Raw genomic sequence first — 21,648 nt, 5'->3', positions numbered from 1 at the left:
GTAATTGGCAACACGATGAAAATTTAAGATGTAGACAGACTATAACAGGTGGAGCAATCACACCTTCACAAGGAAATTAATTTATACACATGCACAAATACACACACATATTCATAGCCTCTGATCCTGCCAAGAGAAGAGCCCCAGCAGTGTGGTTAGCTGCAATTATGGCTAAGTGTCATAAAACAATTTTGGCATATCATGGCGCCCACAGGAATCGCAGGGATCTCTCAGTTCTTGGTCTTCTAAGCACGTTTCAATCTCATGTGAATTCATCCTTGCAAGTTTTCTTCTTTGTTTGTCAGAAAAGAAATTTGACTGCATCTGCTACTTGTTTTGTGATTTTGGGATGTCATGAAAGCAGCTATCTTGCAACCTGGACCAGAGCAAAGTGTGTCAGAATGATTTACAGGAACTGCTGTGATTCTGCTGTGATGAAGACACAGCTCCACGTATGACAGCATGTATGCACAAAAGCCCTTTTATAGGAATGATTTCACTCTAATTTCCCAAGATTTTCTAATGCTTCTGTAATTGCATGGTTATTATGGAATATTTGAGTAGAAGCAGCTTTGATGATTTTGTGCCTTATTTTTGGCAAACTCTGACGTGATTTTTTTCTGGCTTAGCAATGGCAATAGATACATACCTACATAAAATAAAATAAAACTCTCTGAGTCCAGGCTAGACTAACAGACTTAGCTAAAAAGAGTCCTGTGACTAAGTAGAATTGTCTCTAACATGTAATTTGGAATATACTAGATGCACTGTGTGAGGTAAGATGTATAATGTGTATTAAGTAGAAAAATTTTAAATTAGTGCTATATACTTAGAGCTCATTCTTCATAGAGCAAGATTGAGAGGAAAAAAGTACTATGAAGTGTTCCATTCAACACTTCGGTCAATATAGATTGGGAAGAAGGCAGTGTAAATGAGCCCTTTAGTGATTAATTTTGAAGCCAATATAGTATCAAATAGAAAGTAGTATGGGTTTGAGAAATTTCCTCTACTGTTTATCTAAATTTAAAAATTAAACTCACTGTGGGGATAAGGAGGAGAGATCAACCAAAGGACTTGTGTGCATGCATATTAGCCTAACCAGTAGTCACAGACAACAGGGGGATGGGGCATGCATGGGGAGGGGTTTGGGATGGGAATGGGGGTATGTATGAGGATAAATATGTGATACCTTAATCAATAAAGAAATAACAAAAATTAAACTCACTCAGCTTGGCATTTGCATGTTGTTTTAAAGCAAGAATATTAGCGATGTGTTGTACATTCACAGTAAAAGATACCCATGTGTTCTCTCCTTCAGAATAAAAGCTGATTATAAGTAATACATGCTCATTGTAAACAAACAAACCCCAAATATGAGGAGAGGATGTTTAACAAAGATCTACAAGAGGTGAAAAATGAATCAAGCCAATAGATGGGGAATGATTGTTCTGACAGAAGAAATGGCAGGATCAGAAAACACATTCATTTCTAATTGATAGGGCTAAATAATCCAAGAGACCTGATTGTAGACACAGTACTGAGGAAAGTACTACATGATAAAGTCAGAGAGGTACTAGCCAGGAGCCCTGAAGGCCATGTGAGGATTTTAGTGTTCTTTTCTTTTTCCTTTTCTCTTCTTTTCTTTCCTTGTCTTTTCTTTTTTTGTTTTGTTTTCTTTTCCTTTCCCCTTCTCTTCTTCTTTTTCTATTTCTGAATAGAATAGGAATAAATTGGAAGGTTTGAGCAGAAGAGTGACCGAATCTTCATGCTTTTAAAGATCACCTTAACTGTTATATGAAGGGGGAAATAATGGAAGTAGGGAGGAGACTCTTATAATAGTCCAGGCAAGGACGATGGTGTCTCTGGCAAGATGATAGTGGTGGAAGTGCTAAGACATTGTTAGGTTCAGCATGTACTGATATGGAAGGTTAATAGGATGTGCTGATGGATTGAATACGGAGTATTTGAGAAAGTCAAATAAGACTCCAATAGTTTTATAATATATGGTGAATGGTGATTCCAGTTTTGGAGATATGAAAGACCAGGAAAGGAGAAGTTCTGAGGGGAAAAATAGAGTTGTATTTTGTGTAATAGAAGTGCCTATTACACTTCCATAGGGAAATGCTGAGCTGGCAATTGAATATACAAGCCTGGATTCAGAGAAAGGTCAGGCCTAGAGACATAAATTTGAAGATATTAACATTCAGATGATATTTAAAGCTGTAGGAATGGATGAACCAGGTGGATAGCGAAGAGAGAAGATAAGATATCTGAGGAAGGAGCCTGGGGCTTTCCAACACAGAGATCACCTGGAAGAAGAGCTAGTAAAGGAAGAAAGGCAGGAAGTTGTGAAATCTCAAACACTAAATGAATAAAGTATTGAGAAAAGAGGCATCAATCATGTCGAATGTTGCCGGGAGTCTAGTAGGAGGAGGACTGAGAATTACTGTTGTATTTAATAATGTAAAATACATGATATCCATGCAAAGAAGGTCTTGGTAGGAGGTGTTGATGAATGCCTGATGGGAGATAATTTGAGAAAGAAAAGAGGAGATAAAATAAAGATGAAGAATATAGACAGGATATAGAAGGATATTTTCTCCTATATTTCCCCCCATCACCATTTATCCCCTTATACCCTCTCCTACTTCCACCCACTCCCTCCTCCTCACAATCACCAAATCACCATTTTTTTTTTCTATAAAAGGGAGCAAGGGAAACCTAGAATAGGATGTTGTATAGAGGAGAGTTTGTTGTTTAGTAATTAGTTTTTAAAAATGATAGACTTTGAGCATTTACTTTAAAACATACAATTTTTATTTTATTTTTTAAAAATACATTTTATTGATTTTTTTACAGAGAGGAAGGGAGAGAGATAGAGAGTTAGAAACATCAATGAGAGAGAGTCATCAATCAGCTGCCTCTTGCACACACCCTACTGGGGATATGCCCACAACCAAGGTACATGCCCTTGACCGGAATTGAACCCGAGGCCCTTCATTCCCCAAGCCGACTCTCTGTCCATTGAGCCAAACCGGTCCCAGCAAAACATACAATTTTAAAATTAAAGGCCTTAATTTTAGCTTCAGGGTTGGGGTCAGATCATGAGATTAGAAGGAAACTTAGTCAGAAAGCTGTTCTGAGAATATAGGGAAAATCTGATAGTGGTTTGGACTACAACGTATATGGTGGAGAGGAAGAAGAGGATTCATTTAGAGGTAGAATTGAAAAGATTTGCTGAGTTGGATGCAGAAAATGAGAGAAAGGAAGAATTAAGGATAACCAAGTTTCTTTCTGAAGCAATTAATTATCTGGAGGTGCCATTTAGTAAGATGGGAAAATATTGGGAGATTAATAAGTATTGTTGGGAGTATAAGAGTTTTCTTTTTGACCTGTTGAATTTAAAATTGCAATTGGCATCTTCTTAGGAGAAATGCTTTAAAGTGGAACTGCTAAATCAAAGTGTTAAAATTTTAATATATATTTCTGACCTAAGCCCTCTAACAGTATTTGAGATGTTTATTTCCCTGCACTCTTGTCAACTATGGATATTATCAGTCTTTTAAATTATTGGCAATCTTAATGGGTAAAAAGATATTTCAATATATTTTATGTCTTTGACTATAATCAACACCAGTCTCTCTCTCTCTCTCTCTCTCTCTCTCTCTCTCTCTCTCTCTCTCTCTCTCTCTCTATATATATATATATATATATATATATATATATATACACACACATACTAGATGAACGAAATTTGTGCAAGGGGCTTGGCCCTTGCAGCCTCAGCTGCCCTCACAGCCCCTCACAGCCCTGGCTGTCTTGGTCAGCCCTCATAGCCCCATCTTCATCTGGAAGGTAATCCAGACGGTCATCTGGACGTTCATTCTGCTATTCAGTCTAATTAGCTCTTTATTATATAGGAGCATATATATGTATACTTCTATATAATAAAGAGCTAATATATATAACTTTAGATTTGCCTTTTTGCTGGGAGAGTAGACTTCCTTACTGTTATATGCTTATGTGTATGTGATTGTCTCTTTGTGTCCTTTAGTAATTTTCTTATTGATTTTTGAGTTATTTGTAGTTAGAAACAATCATTATTTACCAAATATGTTGCAACTTTTCATTTGGGTTGTCATTTATTAGACAGTCTTATTTGTGTTATTACTATTGTAATATGAAAGTTTATAATTTGTACAAAGTGAAAACATACATCTTTTCTATTTTAAGTACTTGTTTCAGTATTATGTGTATGCAACCCAGATGTCATCTTTCCTTCAAGAATTAAGTAAGTTTTGTATAATCCTTTATTTCATGTCCCATGGGAAGGCTTTCCTAAAGCATCTGCAAATTCCTGATGGCTTATATGTCGTAGTATTTTCTGACTTCCTGCCATACTAAATTTTGACTTTAAGCACATCTGATTTTCTGAGTCTCTTTTCTTTTAAAAACTTTTTTTTAATGTCAAATTCATCATTGCTTGACTCCCTCAAAAGTCATTCATTCACACAAGAGATTGTGCCTTATTTATTTTTCCAGACCACCAATCAATGCACCAGATATTGAATACCTCTCTTGCCAACTTAAAATGCCATTGTATTTAGAACTTCTAGATATGCTATGTTTGGCTCTAATTCTAGACTCTTAATTTAGTCCATTTGAATTTACAGTCTATAATATGCTTTGAATTATGGTAACTTTATAATTACGTATTAATTCATGTAACACATTTATTGACTACCTTATATGTGCCTATCACTGTAGTAGATAAGAGGAACCAAATAGTAAATAAGACAAACATGACCTCTCTCCTTGTGGAGTTTAAATTATATGGGGAAGTTACCTATAATTAACAACATAATTATATGTTTTGAAAATTCAAAATATCCAACTTTGATTGTGAGGAAACAAATAATTAGTTGAAGTGCTAGTAAGTCAAAGGTCTGCTTTATAGAGGAAAGTCAGGAAACGGTTCTGAGAATTTGATATTAAACCTGAAAAGAGAAGTATGAGAATGACACACACACCCCCCCCCCCCCCCCCCCGCTTTTGAATTGTTTCATCGAGGCAGAGATGAGGCTAAGGCAGAGTTACTGAGGCAGGACTTCTGTCATGTGAATGAAGGTCACATGAATGTTCTGCTTGGAAGCTCTTGTATTATTTAACCTCAAAGGATATGTAATTATTATTATTTTTTTAATCATATTCAGAGTTTTCTAAAAAAAAAATCTAACTCTCACATAACATATTGAAAATAAGTTTCATATTCCAATTATTTTGCTATTTTCTTCAGAAATACTAATTAGCTATATATACTATTGATAGATTTCTGTTGCTTGTACTTCATATCCATAATTTTCTCCTTAATTGTTTTCTCATTGTCCCTTTCTCTTTATTTCTGTGTGGCTTTCTCAAGCCTGTCCTCTACAATATTGATTTTGCTTTCTCTACTTTATCCTTTTTCACTGCTTCAAATGTTATGTTAAAAATTTTCCAATGATGTTTCTTCTTTTCACTTTCTGAGCTTTCCTTTGCCAGTTTTCTTTTCATCTTATTATTATTGTTTTTGGTAATATCATTTTATCTTTCATCTTTTGTTTTATAGGGCTCTTGATATCTCTACTTTCCTTTAGAGGTCGAATTAGTTATTTTCTTAAATGCTTATTTTTCTCTCTGTTTAAGTTACATATTTATGTTGTTGGCCAAGTCTTATTGGGCACCCTTCCTGGTTCTCTGACTTCTATTTGCATATTTCTCCTAGAAATTAAACAGGAAGTCTAGATTAGTAAGGGCTCTCATGGTGTGGTCTACAATCCAGCATCATCAGCATCATTTGGGAATTTATTGGATACACAATGCTTGGACCTCTACTAGAGACTTCTATAATGAGAATCTCAGGAGTGGGATCCAGCAATCTATATTTTAAGAATCCCCCCAGAAGAAGAACATAGTGATGAGACATTTAAATAATTTATTAAATGTTATATAAGTCTAGTACCATCTGGTAACATATGTAGTTACAATTTTATTGACTACTAGAGGCCTGGTGCACAAAATTTGTGCATGGGGGGGAGAAGGGGGAGTCCCTCAGCCCAGCCTGCACCCTCTCCAATCTGGGACCCCTTGAGGGATGTATGACTGCCCTTTTAAACGGGCAGTTGGACATCCCTCTCACAACCCAGGACTTCTGGCCCCCAACTGCTCACCTGTCTCTGCATGATTGCCCCTAACTGCTTCTGCCTACCAGCCTGATCACCCTTTAACCACTCCACTGCCAGCCAGATCAATGTATAACTGCTCCCTGGCAGGCCCAATTGCACGTAACTGCTCTTGCCTGCCAGCCTGGTCACCCCTAACTGCCCTCCATGCTGGCCTGATTTCCCACAATTGCCCTCCCCCGCAGGCCTGGTCCCCCCAACTGTATTCCCCTGCAGGCCTGGTCCCCCCAACTGTAATCCCCTGCAGGCCTGGTACCCCCAAACTGTGTTCCCCTGGAGGCCTGGTCCTCCCAACTGCCCTCCTCTGCTGGCCTGGTCACCCCCAATTGCCCACAACTCCCCTCCCCTTCCAGCCATCTTGTAGCAGCCATCTTGTGTCTTAGAGTGTCAGTCTATTTGCATATTACTCTTTTATTAGATAGGATATCTTCATGACTATTTTTATAACTGCTAATTTGTACTTCTTAAACTCTCCATCTTTTCCAAATTAAACTAGTATAATATTGTGTGTCAACTATAATTGAAAATGATATTAAAAATAAAAGAATTAAAATCAGGATTTCAAAATAGAAAAGAAGAAGAAGAAGAAGAAGAAGAAGAAGAAGAAGAAGAAGAAGAAGCAGCAGCAGCAGCAGCAGCTCTCCAGATTCTGAGGTATACAAAGTCTGAGAACCACTAGTTTAGATGTATTTTCTTCTTCCCAGTGGCTCCTATCCTATTTATGTTCATGTCACATTCCTAAATACTAGAATTTTGGGGCAATATATTTGAAATGTATTACTGTTCCCTTGGTATTGTTTAGTGCTATATTGCTGTTTGAGTAGAACTGTTTACTGTCTGGCATCCTTTATCATATATTTAGTATCAGATTTTTTTCAGTTTGTTTTATTTAGTAAGTACAAAATCTGTTTTGGTTCCTCTTATCTCACATTTATTATACCTTTTATATATCATTAGCTGCAAATTATATCTGTGCAGTATGACCTGCTCATCTCAGTTGCTGATAGACATTGCTATGTGTCCTCAGTTGTAGCAAATAAAATATTTTTACACTGATCCAAATTTGGAGGGACACTTGTGCTATGAACTATACATCAGTATTCTATTATACACATATAGGACCAATAGTTTATATGATCTATCTAGTTATATTGATTTTTGTAATAGGTAAAGAGCAAACTAGGGCTTATGCCCCAATATGTTATGCTTTTTTCCTGGATGTTTATGAATGAATTAGAACTTTTGTATTAAAAACTTAGATTTTTGAACTTGAGAACATATCCTGTTCTCTGTTGAGTTATTCCCCCTTTTAAGAATGAATTAACTTTAACTGAGAATTTAAAAAAAAGTTTGAACATTAAGTAAAAAGCCATATGAAAAGCACAAGCAATATATTATCCTATATAATAATAGAGGACTATGCTAATTATTCATTACACTGTAACGTCACAACCAGTCTACAAGTGGGGAGCTGTTACAGGAGGACGGGGCAGCGAGCTACAAGCAGTGGAGAGCTACCAGCAGTGGGGCCAGCTGAAGCAAGCAGCAGTGAGCTACTTGCGCTCATATTTGTGCACAGGGCTACTAGTGATTAATATGAAATAAAGAATGAATTGGCTCACTTAATGTAATGTTAAATGAAAAAGAACCCCCCATAGAAATGGATTATAAAGGAATTTGGAAAAACTTCTGAGGCTGATGGATATATTAATTATCTTGATGAGTCAATGTTTTCATGGGTATATACTTATATCAAACTTGGATTGTATACTTTAACTATATACAGTATATTGCACATCCATTATACCAGGGTAAAGCTATTAAAACACCATGGGTTTTTATAAATCTTTCAATATGGTTTGTGTTATAATTTGTGAATGTAGATAATTGGTTCTAACTTTGACTTTTCATAAACTTTACCTGTCTTCCCACTAATCATGGGCCAGAGAAAAAAATAAGGCATGCAACGGTGAGTTTTCTAGTCCTATCATAACTTTAAAGTGTGTGTGATACATAGTGAAAAGAGGAACTGCAGATGATAATGGCTAACTCAGCATCCCCCCTAAATATTTTTCTGGTATCCTAAAACCACATTCCCAGATCACCAGAAATCAGAGTTTCAGATATGACTTATGATCTATTAACCAGATGCTATTGCATGAGACTCTGATTAAAAAATGAATGTAGACAAGAGAAGTAGTGTGTGGGGGTTGTGGGAGAACTGACATGGTTCTGGAGCCAGCATATGACATGGTGACCTGCTTACATGGCAGATGATTTCCTGATCAGCTTCCTGGCACAGTGTGGTACCACTGTGTTCCCCATGTGCTAGTGTGGCTTGGGGTGCAGGGTTCCCAGTCACGTCAGAGTTAGAATGGTTTTGCAGTCAGCAATTGTATAAATGGACTCCTGATTTGTTGACTTCCTGCAGTGGTGATGGTCACTTTTTCAATCACAGCAGAGGAAGAGTGGTTCTAAGGGCTGGGACTTGGTCCTGGAAGATTGTCCTGGAGCTTGCTTCTCCAGCTCTTCAAAACTTACGGGAGCACATAATTCCTCAGAAAGACACTTTCAGCTTAAAACAGTTCAAGTGGATTCTGTTGTGCATAACTGATACCCAAGTAATAAAGTAATTAGTACCAGAAGTGGTTACAAGATGCAAACATCAAAGAAATTGGACTTGATTTTATTTAAAGGCAACCTCAGCTCACAGCGAGCAGTTACTTAAATGATCACCTCTGGTCATCCACTGTGATAGACCATCATGGGGACATGGGAAAGAAAGGGTCTTAGGACTGAGTTGGTTTTTTGCTAAGTTGTGCTGGTGAGCTAAAAGAAAGAAAGAAATATGCTCAATATTTTAAATCACCGGTTCTAGGAACCATGTGAGGATTAAGAAATTTTTACAACTCTTCCTTAAGGACTCGCTCATCTTTTGCAGCCTCAAGACTAATTTACATGGAAATCAGATGGAATGTCTGATGCTGCAGGTTGTTGAATTATAAGGTAGGGTGAATTTATAGTTTTGCCATTTATTTTATTTTATTTACTTATTTTTTTTTTTTTCAAAATTGAAAACATTGCCTTAGAAAAGTTAGACCTCATTATTGAAATAATGTCATTTAGGAGAAGTAGGATATATCTGCATACTCGAACTTCACTAAGACTTCCTCACCAGCTGAAGCAGCTTTTCCTTTGCTGGATGGTGTTTATCTTGTTTTCCTTGAAGGCTCTATAACAGCCTTTTCTAAGACAGGTCCCTTGAAAGGAGGTGACAATTCTCCACTTGTAGCATCTTCACTCCCCTTATTGTTTCCACACTTATAGCCAGATCAGATCGTTGCATGTCCTAGGGACAATTGTGACCTCAACTCTAGAGGAAAAGACTTAAAAAAAAGAGTTAAATAATTTTACTAATATATTATAACAGCAGAAAGCTGGAGATTATTTGTAGAAATGGATTCTGAAGATAACTGTCTAAGGTTTTGATGGGGCGGGGGTAGCTTAGTTATGGATGGTATCACACACCATACCTTTTCTAATCAAAGAACTAATAGCCAAAAGTAAAACATCAGGTTCATATTTATAGATTCATATCTACCCAGAAGCAGTTGCCCTTATAAAATGTGGAACAGACCATTGAAGGCTCAGTTATAGCAGGATCTAAGAAATAATACCTGTGAGAAGTGCTGTCTTATAGATGTGGTACTTATTCTGAACCACTTGACCAACATATTTATCCCATAGCCAGAATACATTGGGCCTAACGACAAAGTGAGAGACTTGGTAATGGCATCTCTTCCTACTACACCAATGTAAAAGCAAATGACCCACTTATAAAATTTTCCTTCCTGTTGCTGAAGCTTTGGCTGTGCTGCTTTAGAACTCTTAGCATCTAAGAGAGACTTATTTCCTTTAGGGGATAGATACAACTGGCCATTTCAGGAAAAAGAGGCTAATCCTGTTTTGGTTGACGTAATTGATCCTAATTATCAAGGGGGAAGTAGAGAAAGGAGTATGTCTGGAACACTAGCAATCCTCTTGTCTCTTCTGACGGCCAGTCTACCGCGGGCAAACAGCAGCAGATAGGCATGCTGTGGAGGTTGTTGTTTGGATATAGAATCATGGAAATTAGGTCGTATATGGGTGCTGAGTATACAGAAGGTAGCTTTATAAATAAATATTTCAATTTTCTAGACACAAAGGATGAGAAATTGAAAAACCTCATTTCCTGGGCTCCCTTGCAGTTAGGGTTCTGTAACTCATTTAGATTACATCATTCAGAAGCATTTTTATGACACATTGGGTGTTAATTAAGTCACATTGGTAGAGAAACAGGATGTAGGCCATCCACTTTGCTCATATAGATGGAGGATGATGTTGCATGGTTCTGGGATGATCTGCTAAAGCTTCAATGTTTATTTAGAATGTGGCTCTCGGATTCAGCAGGTTGCTACAGAAGCAGCTTTCCTTAATCATAGCAGAGGCAGTTTGGCTTTAGGAGCTGTTCAGAGCCAATCCTGCTTCTCCTGACCTTCCAACATTTTTGTAATCACTTCATTTTCTTCTTCAAATCCTGTTATGCTTCAGCTAACTAGAGTGAATTTTATTTTCTGTAATTGAACCCTGTCTAACATACAACTTCCTTCCAGTTTGAAAATATTAGTAGGATTTTTTTCCCCCCCAGAAAAATTTCCACTTTCTTCCATCCATGCTGTACTATTCTCATGAGAAGGTGAATTATGTACATTACTGGCAACTTTTAATTTAGTGTAAATTTAGGCAATGTTTCTCAAATGTTGTGCTCTAAGCTTGGAACTCTTATTTACAGGGTTGTTAAGAGTTTCTTTACTAATTTTGCTTCTTTGAAAATTACTTTCAACAGAAAATAAGAGATCTTTAATAAGATATTATATTAAAAATCTTGGTCTGATTTATTCTAAAGTTATTTTAATTCCAAGCTCAGTTCACATTCTGTTGCTCAAGCTGGCAAGCTATAATCATGTGTTCCTTATCTATTTGGGGATTCCTTGAAATAGGAGAACAAATATGTCTAAATCTAAAGATATCCTCTAAATGATGTCAATAGGACAGATTTTCCCCTTTTTTAAATGGGTCTACGGGGTGCATTTTGCCAACTAGGGGCAGTCCCATGGAACAATCTGGGAGCTTTTAAGAAGTGTTAATGCAAGAACCACACCTCAGGCACACGTGGGTTATGGAATTTTAAAAACATCCCCCAGATAATTGTATTAGTCTGCTCCGGCTGCCATGCCAAAATACCACAGACCAGGTGGCTTAAGCAACAGACATTTATCTTTGCCAAGTTCTGGAGGCTAGAAGTGCAAGATTGGGTTCTGGTGTGGCTTCGTTTTCCTAGTTTGTAGATAACCACCTCTCACTGTGTCCTTCCGCTGTGTGCTTGAGAGAGAAAGAAATCTCTTCCTGTTCTTATAAGGACACTAGTCCTATTATGACTTCACTTAATTATCTTCTTAAAGGCCTGTCTCCAAATACAGTCACATTGTGTGTTGGGACTTAAACATATGAATTTGTGTGTGTGTGTGGCGGGGGGGGGGGGGGGGGGGGAGGGGGGGAAGGACCCAATTCAATTTATAACAATGATGATTGACAACCACTGCTTTAGTAGAATAATTTAGTTTTGGGGTATGAATTTCAGGTCATAAGAAAAAGCAGACAAGTCACAATGATGTACCAGGTTTAGTCTATGGTGGCAACTTGGCAACTTCTGCTGGGTAGAACGGAGAGAAATAGCACAAAATAGGGAAAGGTGGGGGGTGGGGCAGGCACTATTCAACCATTTAGTCTAAGTAGGATACCAGGCTCAACCCAGTTCCAGCTGGCACTATATCCCAGAGTGGGTTACAGTATTGAGACTTGTCAAGTGCTAGCAATTTTAAAGTCATGAACCCTGAAGTCAATAACAAGAATATGAGAATCCATCTGTAGTGACAGGGGCAGTAAGAAATGGATGTATGGTCCAGTTAAACTGGTTTTCAGGACAAAGCTCCTGACCTTGTCTGGAAATTGGAAGCTAAGTCTTGAGGCCTGAAGAGCCACGCAGAGCATGCATGGGGCAGTTAGAGAGCCCACGGAGGCCAAATCTATCCTCACGGTTCACTGTTGCTGGAACAGCTGACCGTTGTTAAATGTCACTCGGTGGTGGAGTGAGGAATTCCTCATCTCTGACATGGCTCTCATTGGTCAGGTATCTAGAGCAGCTGTTCTCAAATGCTAGGATCACCTGGAGAGGGTATTTAAACACGGACTGCTTGGCTTCATCTCCAAAGTTCCTGATTCAGCAGGTCTGGGTGGGGCTCGAGTATTTGCACTTGTATCAAGTTTTCAGGTGCCGCTGGTGCTGCTGGTCTGGAGACCACTTTGAAAATCTCTGATCTATTGGCACATACCGTGTTTCCCCGAAAATAAGACATCCTTCGAAAATAAGACCTACTTATAGGTTTCCTTCTGAGTGAAATATAAGGCATCACCCCGAAAATAAGGCTCCCCCCCAGGCTAAACATGAGAGATTTGGTCCACTGATTCTGAAAGAAATGGAGCCACAAGAAATTCACCAGGAAATTCAAGAATTGGATTGTTATGATGATGTTCCAGAAGACGATGACATGATTGTCACTGAATAAGTGAGTAAATTCTTGATACTGTAGGATTCACAGTTTGTCTGGTTTGTGTTGACAACTACCGTACTACCATACCATATACAGGTAATAAATTTCCTTTATTTTCATTTAACAATAAATGTGTACCGTATTCTTCTTCATGGAAAAATAAGACATCCCCTGAAAATAAGACCTAGCGCATCTTTGGGAGCAAAAATTAATATGACACACTGTCTTATTTTCGGGGAAACAGGGTAGTAGACATAGTATGATGTGAGCTATGTATTTCTTTTATTGTCTCTATAATACTCAAATAATTAACTCAGCTATTATTAGAAATACATTTTAAGCACCCTAATGCTATTTTAAAATAATTATTCTGGTGTCACAGCTGGGCAGAATAAAGTGGGGTGGAAGTGGTATGATGTTGCAGCCAGATGGACCTGAGACTGACACAGAGCGAGGAGAGGCTGGTGTGGCCTGATGATGGGTGTAATCTAAGGTGACCAAACATCCCACTTTTGGCAGGACAGTCCCGATTTTTACAATTTGTCCCACGGCTTTTTAAAAGAGTTCCGATTTTTGGAAAAACCGGGACTCTTTTAAAAAGCCGAGGGACGCGCGACAAATTGTTAAAAATCGGGCTGTCCCGCCAAAAGCAGGATGTCTGGTCACCTTTGAGAGCTTGTTTGGAGGTTCTAGCAGGGGAGCGCAGCTACTCGTATACCCTTGACCGAAGACCGGTCCTCTCCTCTTGGGGGAAAGTCGTCCTCTTCGACCGAGCACGCAGCTTCAGGAGGGACGCACATGGATCGGTGAGGGAGGAGGGGGACACCCGCCTAGCCAGCCAGATCAGCCGAATCAACCCTGGCAATCAGTGGGGTGACAGATGTCGCAGCCATATCACCCTCACATCCAAGATGTCTGGTCACCTTTGATCATTATCATTCAGGAGCTCACCAGCTATCACAGGTTTAACCGACATTGCAGAGAAATGGTGCGACTTCCCATGACACAGAATTCATATAGGGAAAAACATACACATATGTGGCTAACTAAACAGGAAAGTGTCCAAACCCAGAACACAGGTCACCCTTGCAATGGTCTCCCCAGCACTCTCCTTTAGGGCCTGCTTCTCATCCATCCACGTCATTCCTGTGTGTGCGGTTGTTTTACTACAGCAATCCCAGAGCCCTGGAGCCAAACCGAGGTGATCCAACACCTCAGTGGGATTTAAAAAGCACTTTTCATTATGAAATGATTGTAAACCTAAAGAGCTGTAAGAACACTACCCCAAAACTCCCAAGTATCTTTTGTATCCATCATGCAGATTCAGCAATTGTTACCATTCTGCTCCACTTGTCTCTTCTCTCTCCCTTTCTGTACACAGGCAGCACATATCATTTTTTCCTGAACTATTTGTTTTTAAAAATATATATTTTATTGATTTTTTAAATATTTTATTGGTTTTTTACATAGAGAAAGAAAGAGAGACAGAGAGTTAGACACATCGAGGAGAGAGAATCATGGATCAGCTGCCTCCTGCACAGCCCCTACTGGGGATGTGCCTGCAACCAAGGTACATGCCCTTGACCGGAATCGAACCTGGGACCTTTCAGTCCGCAGGCCGACGCACTATCCACTGAGCCAAACCGGTTTTGGCTATTTTATTGATTTTTTACAGAGAGGAAGGGAGAGTGATAGAGAGCTAGAAATATCAATGAGAGAGAAACATTGATCAGCTGCCTCCTGCACACCTCTACTGGGGATGTGCCCGAAACTAAGGTATGTGCCCTTGACTGGAATTGAACCTGGGACCTTTCAGTCTACAGACTGATGCTCTATCCACTGAGCCAAACTGGTTTTGGCTTCCTGAACTGTTTGTAAGTTGCAGACATTACCCACCTTTATCCTGAATTACTTCAATGTGTGTTTTCTAGAACAAAGATATTCTTAATAACAGTATAATGGATTGCAAAATGGCCAAATAGTTCTCCTATACCTGTCTGCACATCCTTAGATGCTCCTCCCATCAAGAGGGGAATCTGTTCCTTCACTCCTTAAGTCTGGCTTAGCCACGTGACTTGCTTTGGACACAGGTTATGAAACATTGATGCAGGCAGAGGCTTGAAAAGTGGGTGTGCGTTTGGGCTTGCCCTCTCTTGATGCTGGAAACCGTTCTGCCACAGTGTGAACATGCGGGGTGAGGCTGCTAGCGGATGAGAGACACAGCTGTCATCTTGGTTTACATCAACCCAAGTGCTGTTAATGTGAGTGAGGCTATCTAGACCACACAGCCCCAGCAGAATCAGCTCAGACTACGAGAATTACCCAGCCAACCCACAGAACCACGAAAAGGAATAAATATTTATGCCTTTAAGCCATTAAGGTTTTTTTTTTGTTGTTAATCCTCACCCAAGGATTTTTCCCCATGGATTTTTTAGAGAATGGGAGGGGGAGAGAGAGAGAAATATCGACTAGTTGCCTCCCCCATATACCCTGACTGGGGCCACAGATTGAGCCTGCAATTGAGGTATATGCCCTTGACTGGAATCTAACCCGTGACTCTTCAGTCCACAGGCTGAAGATGGAAGCACTGAGCAAAACCAGTTAGGGCTCAGCCATTGCTCTGTTCTGTTTTTAAATATATTAATATTGATATCAGAGAGGAAGGAAGAGGGAGGGAGGGAAACTGGCTGGATCCATGGTACCTGTGAGTGGCCCAAGGGAAGCCAGCCTGGGTCCCAGTGCCAGAGGGAAGCCAGTGCCAGAAGCTGGGGCAAGGAAGACCTACTCTTGCATGAATTTTTGTACTTTGGGTCTCCAGTATATTATAAAGATACAGTAATTAAAATTGTATGGTACAGGCATAAAAACAGACATATAGGCCAATGAAACAGAATTAACAGAGTCTAAAAATAAATCCATACATATAAGGTTAATTGATCTTTGGCAGAGTGCCAAGAATACATTGTGAGGTGGGGGGGTAGGGGGGGAGGGGGGAAGGATAGTCACTTAAGTGGTATTGAGAATAGCAGAGATCTACATGCAGAAAAATAAAATTGAACCCTTATCCTATGCCATCCCCCCATGTCAACTCCAAACATAACCAATCCAATTTTATCAGGAATACAGAATATACCTATGCCAATGACACTGTGTAGTCATTCTGTCACATTAATGGGTAGTGACTGTTTTTGCACCGACTGGTTTCACCAGCCAGGTGGCTGTCCCTGAATCGGATTCAATGGCTGTGTGGTTTCAACATTTGGCCATGGCTTTCATTTGAGTGGTTGGGCTGCTGCACCTGGGTTTTCCCTGGGCCCAGAGGAGGGTCTGCCCACAAACAACCTCCCTCTTCTCAAAGTCAGGTGGGCATGTTTTGTTTCCCACTAGTACAATCATTTGGGCACCATTTTTGTTCCCTCCATTGGCCTGTAGGACATTCTAGCACACATAGAAGGCCTTACTAACTTCACCCAGTGAACCCTAGGTGACAGCCAGCAAAGCCTGTCTTTACTGAACACTGAAATGCTCTAATGAGAAAAGCTTTCTTCCAAAACAGAATGGCCTTGGACATTATCACAGCTTCGCAAGGAGGCACCTGTGCCATTATTCAACCAGAATGTTGTCTTCATATTTGATATGTCTGCTAATATATCATCTTTATTAAGTTAGATGATGGGCACAAGTGAATACCCCTGAGTGATCCTACCCCCAGGCTAGGTGACTTAATAAATCAGTGGCTGCGATCATAGGGATCTTGGTGGAAGAAATTGGGAATCATTATCTTAATCTGTGTTTTCTCTTGCATGTACCTATGTTGTTGCTGGGCTATCTGTCTCCAATGTAGCCAGATAATCGCACAAAATGAGTGACTTCTATGCTAGTGAAATCCTTTGCTGACCACTGATGGCACAATGCATAAGTTGGTGTGGGGGATATGAGATTATAAGAGCCAGTCATAAGGTGTGGAGTGTTGGAGGAGGTCATGGAGAGGATGTGACTGCTGACTGACCCACAAGTTGGACCATGCAATCAGAGGCTCCTCTACCCACCCCCCCCCCACCCCCCACTGCCTCCTATTCTTGGAATGTACACTCTGCCCAGTGTTCCCACAGTGGGATCCATTTCAAGAATGCAGCCTTGAGACAGTCAGGTGTTGTTGAGGCCGTCTGGGTGGTAAATAAAACCATGTAAGGTTTTATTTAAACTGTTAAGAGTCTAAAAGGCACGTGCAGAGATCTACTGATTTTGTGGTTGCCTGCCTCAAGCCTCGTACGTAACTTCCCTTTTTATTAAAGCTGCCACTTGCCAATCTGGAATAGTCTGCCTCTTTCTTTGGTCTCTCTTTGCTCTCTGTGTATGGGAGCCAGATTCAGATTTCACCTGGGAAGCTCCTTAGGATATGCCCCCCCCCCCCCCCCCCTTCAGAATATTGCCTGGGTCTGAGCAGAGTGTTCTGGGTCTGGCCAGAATTGCTGATCCTTTATATTCTCACCCTGATCTAGAAATGGCTGGCCTGAGAGGGGTTTGACTTTAGGCTGAGTGCTCACTGCAGTTGAAGCAGACCCTAAAAGAGCTGGCAGTTGGAGGCTGCCTGCCGATCGCCCTCCCCATAGCTGGGCAGTGAGTCCTACTGGGAGACGTCTCTGCGTCTACCACACCAAGACAATAAAAACCTGAGTATTTCTATGAGTGAACATATGCTCTTCTCAGTTAGTTAAAACTAATTGTGTGCATTAATGTGATAGTATTTTTCCCCTAAAAAGCCATTATTAAATTTATGATGCATACATAGCCAATGTCATCATAGAATGGGAAAAATACAGCAATTGTGATTGAGTCGTTAAATGAAAAGTGGTCATTAACTTGTTTGAAAATTTCCTGTCCTATTCCATTTATTTCATAGAACATAAAGGAACCTTGAAAAGTTTACTTTCAAAAGAGTTACTTCTCTCATTCAAAGGAAAAATAGTAGAAAAACCAAAATAATCATTTGATATTTTGATATCAAGGTTCCTGTGGATTTATTTAAAAGAACAAGTTGAATAATACCTTCTAGAGAGGCAGAAAGCATGCAAGAAGAACAAGATAAATAATGGAAAATAAGAAAAAAAATTTTTCCCCCAATGGTAAGGAAGCTGGGGCAGTCTAATACATCATGGAGACAAGTGAGCGGTGATAACAATAAAAGATATTCTGGGAATGGATATCTCCACAATTCAAGTGACTGGCCTTAGTCCAGGTCTTTATTTCTAGGTCTTAAAAATGATATGTGTCTGAGCATCACCAAAGGTATTTTTTTTTTATTGGAAATTGCTATAACTAAGGACAGATATGATTGGAATTTGGAAGGCCGCATTTATCATTGCTAAATTGGATTGCTTATATTTATAGTTCTTTCAAAAGTACCAAACATGGAAAGTTTCCACTTGTAACAATTCTACAGTATTATATGTTAGCTCCCAAAATATGAGAATGTGATGCTTTTGAGACTTGATTTTATAAAGACAGTTTGGCAAATATATGTTGTGCCTGGAAACCTGATACCAAGAGGCCTAATCAATTCAGGTCACTCAGTGGCATTTATCTAGGAGTATACACCAAACACAGGCGTCTAGAAGATGTAATAAATAGCTATAATAAAAATGTTCAAACCACAGGCTAGTAAACTATGACCAATAAGGACAAAATTATGAAATGTCTATAAAAATTATCCAAGGTAAATATACGTAATAAATTCTACAAATGTGGAATAAAGACCAAATGCCAAAATGTTCTCTACAAAACTGGGTTTATAGAATGCCACAATTAAGTGTGGGCTCAGACAATAGAAAATACTTTTATTTAAAAAATGTATATTTTATAAAGCATGGCTGCTTGAAACTTCAGATAGCTGTTGAACTGTGCCTAAATGTCTACAAGGATAAACTATCCTCTGAAAAGAAAATAAACAAATACAAGTGAATACTTAGAACTGTGTTCTAACCTGACTTCATAATGTATTTTATCATTGCAAGGGGAGAAGACTCCATTGCCTTCTTTTTTGAAGGAAAAAACCCAAACATGCTTTTGAGATATAAATATGGGGGCTATATTTGCCAAATATATAAGTGAAAAGTGTTAAATCGTTTTTTGAAGATCATTTTTCACATAAATTTCAGAAAATGAGCAATTTGTATAATGTCAAGCACCATTAATTGAAATGTGCCCTTGCTTTGATACATTTGCCTCACTGACATGATCCAGAAGCTTTTTTGATTAAATAGTCCGTGCTTCTAAGTTGAAAAATACATGTGAGGAGTTTAGCAGCATGGTGCTGTAAGTAGACTTATTGTACTATGTATCAGGAAATTCAGACTCAGATATTGGATTGTGGGATAACATATTATCATAAATAATCCTATATAATAAAGAGGTAATATGCAAATTGACCATCATGTCCTCACACAAGATGGCCACCTCCATGTAGTCACAAGATGACCGCCACAAGATGGCCATTAGGGGTGGGCAGCTGTGGGTGGTCAGACCTGTAGGGGAAGGCATTTGGGGGCAACCGAGCCTGCAGGGGAGGGCAGTTGGGGACTACCAGGCCTGAAGGGCAGGGCACTTGGGGGCAACTGGGCCAGCAAGGGAGGGTAGTTGGGGTCAACTGGGCTGAAAGGGGAGGGCAGTTGGGGATCATCAAGCTGGCAGGGGAGCAGTTAGGTGTCGATCAGGCTGGCAGGGGAGTGGTTATGGGGTGATCGGGCTGGCAGGCAGAAGCAGTTAGGGGCAATCAGGCAGGCAGGCAGGTGAACGGTTGGAAGCCAGCAGTCCCAGATTGTGAGAGGGATGTCCCACTGCTGGTTGTGAGATCGGGCCTAAACCAGCAGCCAAACATCCCCTGAGGGGTCCCAAATTGGAGAGAATGCAGGCTGGACTGGAGGGACATACCCCTCCCGCCACCCCAAATGCATGAATTTTGTGCACTGGGCCATTAGTAATATTTATAATAATAATAGTAACAGTATTGATAATAGAAAGCCCCAAATTTTAAATGCCAAAAGAAATAATGGCTATAAATATACTAGTTTAGAACTATAAAAACTGATTAAAAAATAACTTGCTCAGTGGATCAGACATTTTATTCCCTAAAACTAATAATATAAAGTTGCCCATGTTTATAACTGTTCTAAACAGAAACATCTCAATAATGGAGGGGAACAAAATTAGTGTAGCCTGTGGGTTTGACATGAGATTTGATGAGAAATAGAAATTGAGGAATATCAAAATATCAGAATATATTGTAAAAATAGTTATCTTGCTAAGTGGAGTAGTTTCAGAAAAGCTAATGGGAAATGTTATGGAGAACCTATCACATTTAGACATCAGTTAAAAAGTTACTACTTCCTGTTATTTTTCATACATTAGGATATTTCTAACCCTAATAGAAGATATTACAATGTATTTGTCCAGTACTGTTAAATTGACTTGCAAACAGATTTCTCTGAGCTGCAAAAACAAATATAAATTATAAATCCAGGCCAAGACATATCAAAATGTTTCTCTAAAATAAATAAATAAATATCTTGGAGACTATCATGACAAATTGACTACAGTGGTAATATCTACCAGCTGAAAATATATAGAAGCCACAATTTGAAAGGTTCCCAAATGCCACTGAAACAATATGGCCTTGTGAAGAAATAAATCAGACAGATGGAAACATGCAAATGTCACCTATTAGAAATCTGAACAGGAGGTGACTGATGTAATAAAAGCAGCATGTAGCCAGAAAGCTCAGGTCCTGGGTTACTGCAGATTTCTGCTACAGAAAGTTCACGGCAACCCTCGGAGATGTTGCATGCTGCATCGTGAATAAACCAGAAGAATACTGAATTTAATAAGACTTGAAAACAAGTAACAATGGTAAATAACACTATTTTGAAGTCACTAAAATTTAGACCAGTAACATTTTATCTACTTTCTGTAAACCATTCCCATGAATCTGAACAAATACATAAACAAATGATAATAGATTTTACTTGCCTCCTGGTACTTCATTCCTGCCAACCGACTTCCCTCCCACACACCTTTCCATTCCCAGGTCCGTGTCTTTGCTAATGCTCTCTGCTTTGTAAGGAGTCCCTACTTCCCATTGTACACATCCAAACTTTACCTTCACTTGCTTCTTTCTCCATGAAGCCAGTTCTGAATCCCTAATGAAACTGAATCTCTTCCTTATCTGGACTTTACACTTGTGATTTACTTAGGGCTCCTTGCCCTTTTTTTTATTTTATTTATTTTTTACATTTGTGTTTTTTTAAAAAATATATTTTTATTGATTTCAGAGAGGAAGGGAAAGGGAGAGATCGAAACATCAATGATGAGAGAGAATCATCTATCATGCTGCCTCCTGCACACCCCCCTCTGGGGATTGAGCCCACAACCCGGGCATGTGCTCTTGACCAGAATCAAACCAGGGAATCTTCATGTCACAGGTTGCTGCTCTATCCATTGAGCAAAACTGGCTATGGCTGGGCTCCTTGCTTTTGACCTCATCTTATAGCTCATTATGTACTTGCACTATTTCCTTCTTAAAAATATAATTTTCCCCAGGGAAGAGTTTAATCTGAATCATTCTTATTTTCCTTGTAGCTGCTAACAATATCTTGTACATACAATAATCATCTGTTAAATGAATAAACCAATCATGTTATAATTTCCAAAACAATGAATAAATGAGGAAATATGATTAAATCTCCTCATAATTATTCTAGTTCTTTGTGGGCTTTATGAAG

This window comes from Pipistrellus hanaki (genome assembly GCF_964339955.1).
Source record: "Pipistrellus hanaki genome assembly, chromosome: 3".
Classification (NCBI taxonomy): domain Eukaryota; kingdom Metazoa; phylum Chordata; class Mammalia; order Chiroptera; family Vespertilionidae; genus Pipistrellus; species Pipistrellus hanaki.
The sequence above is the reverse complement of the archived record's forward strand: the minus strand, read 5'-3'. Positions refer to the sequence as shown.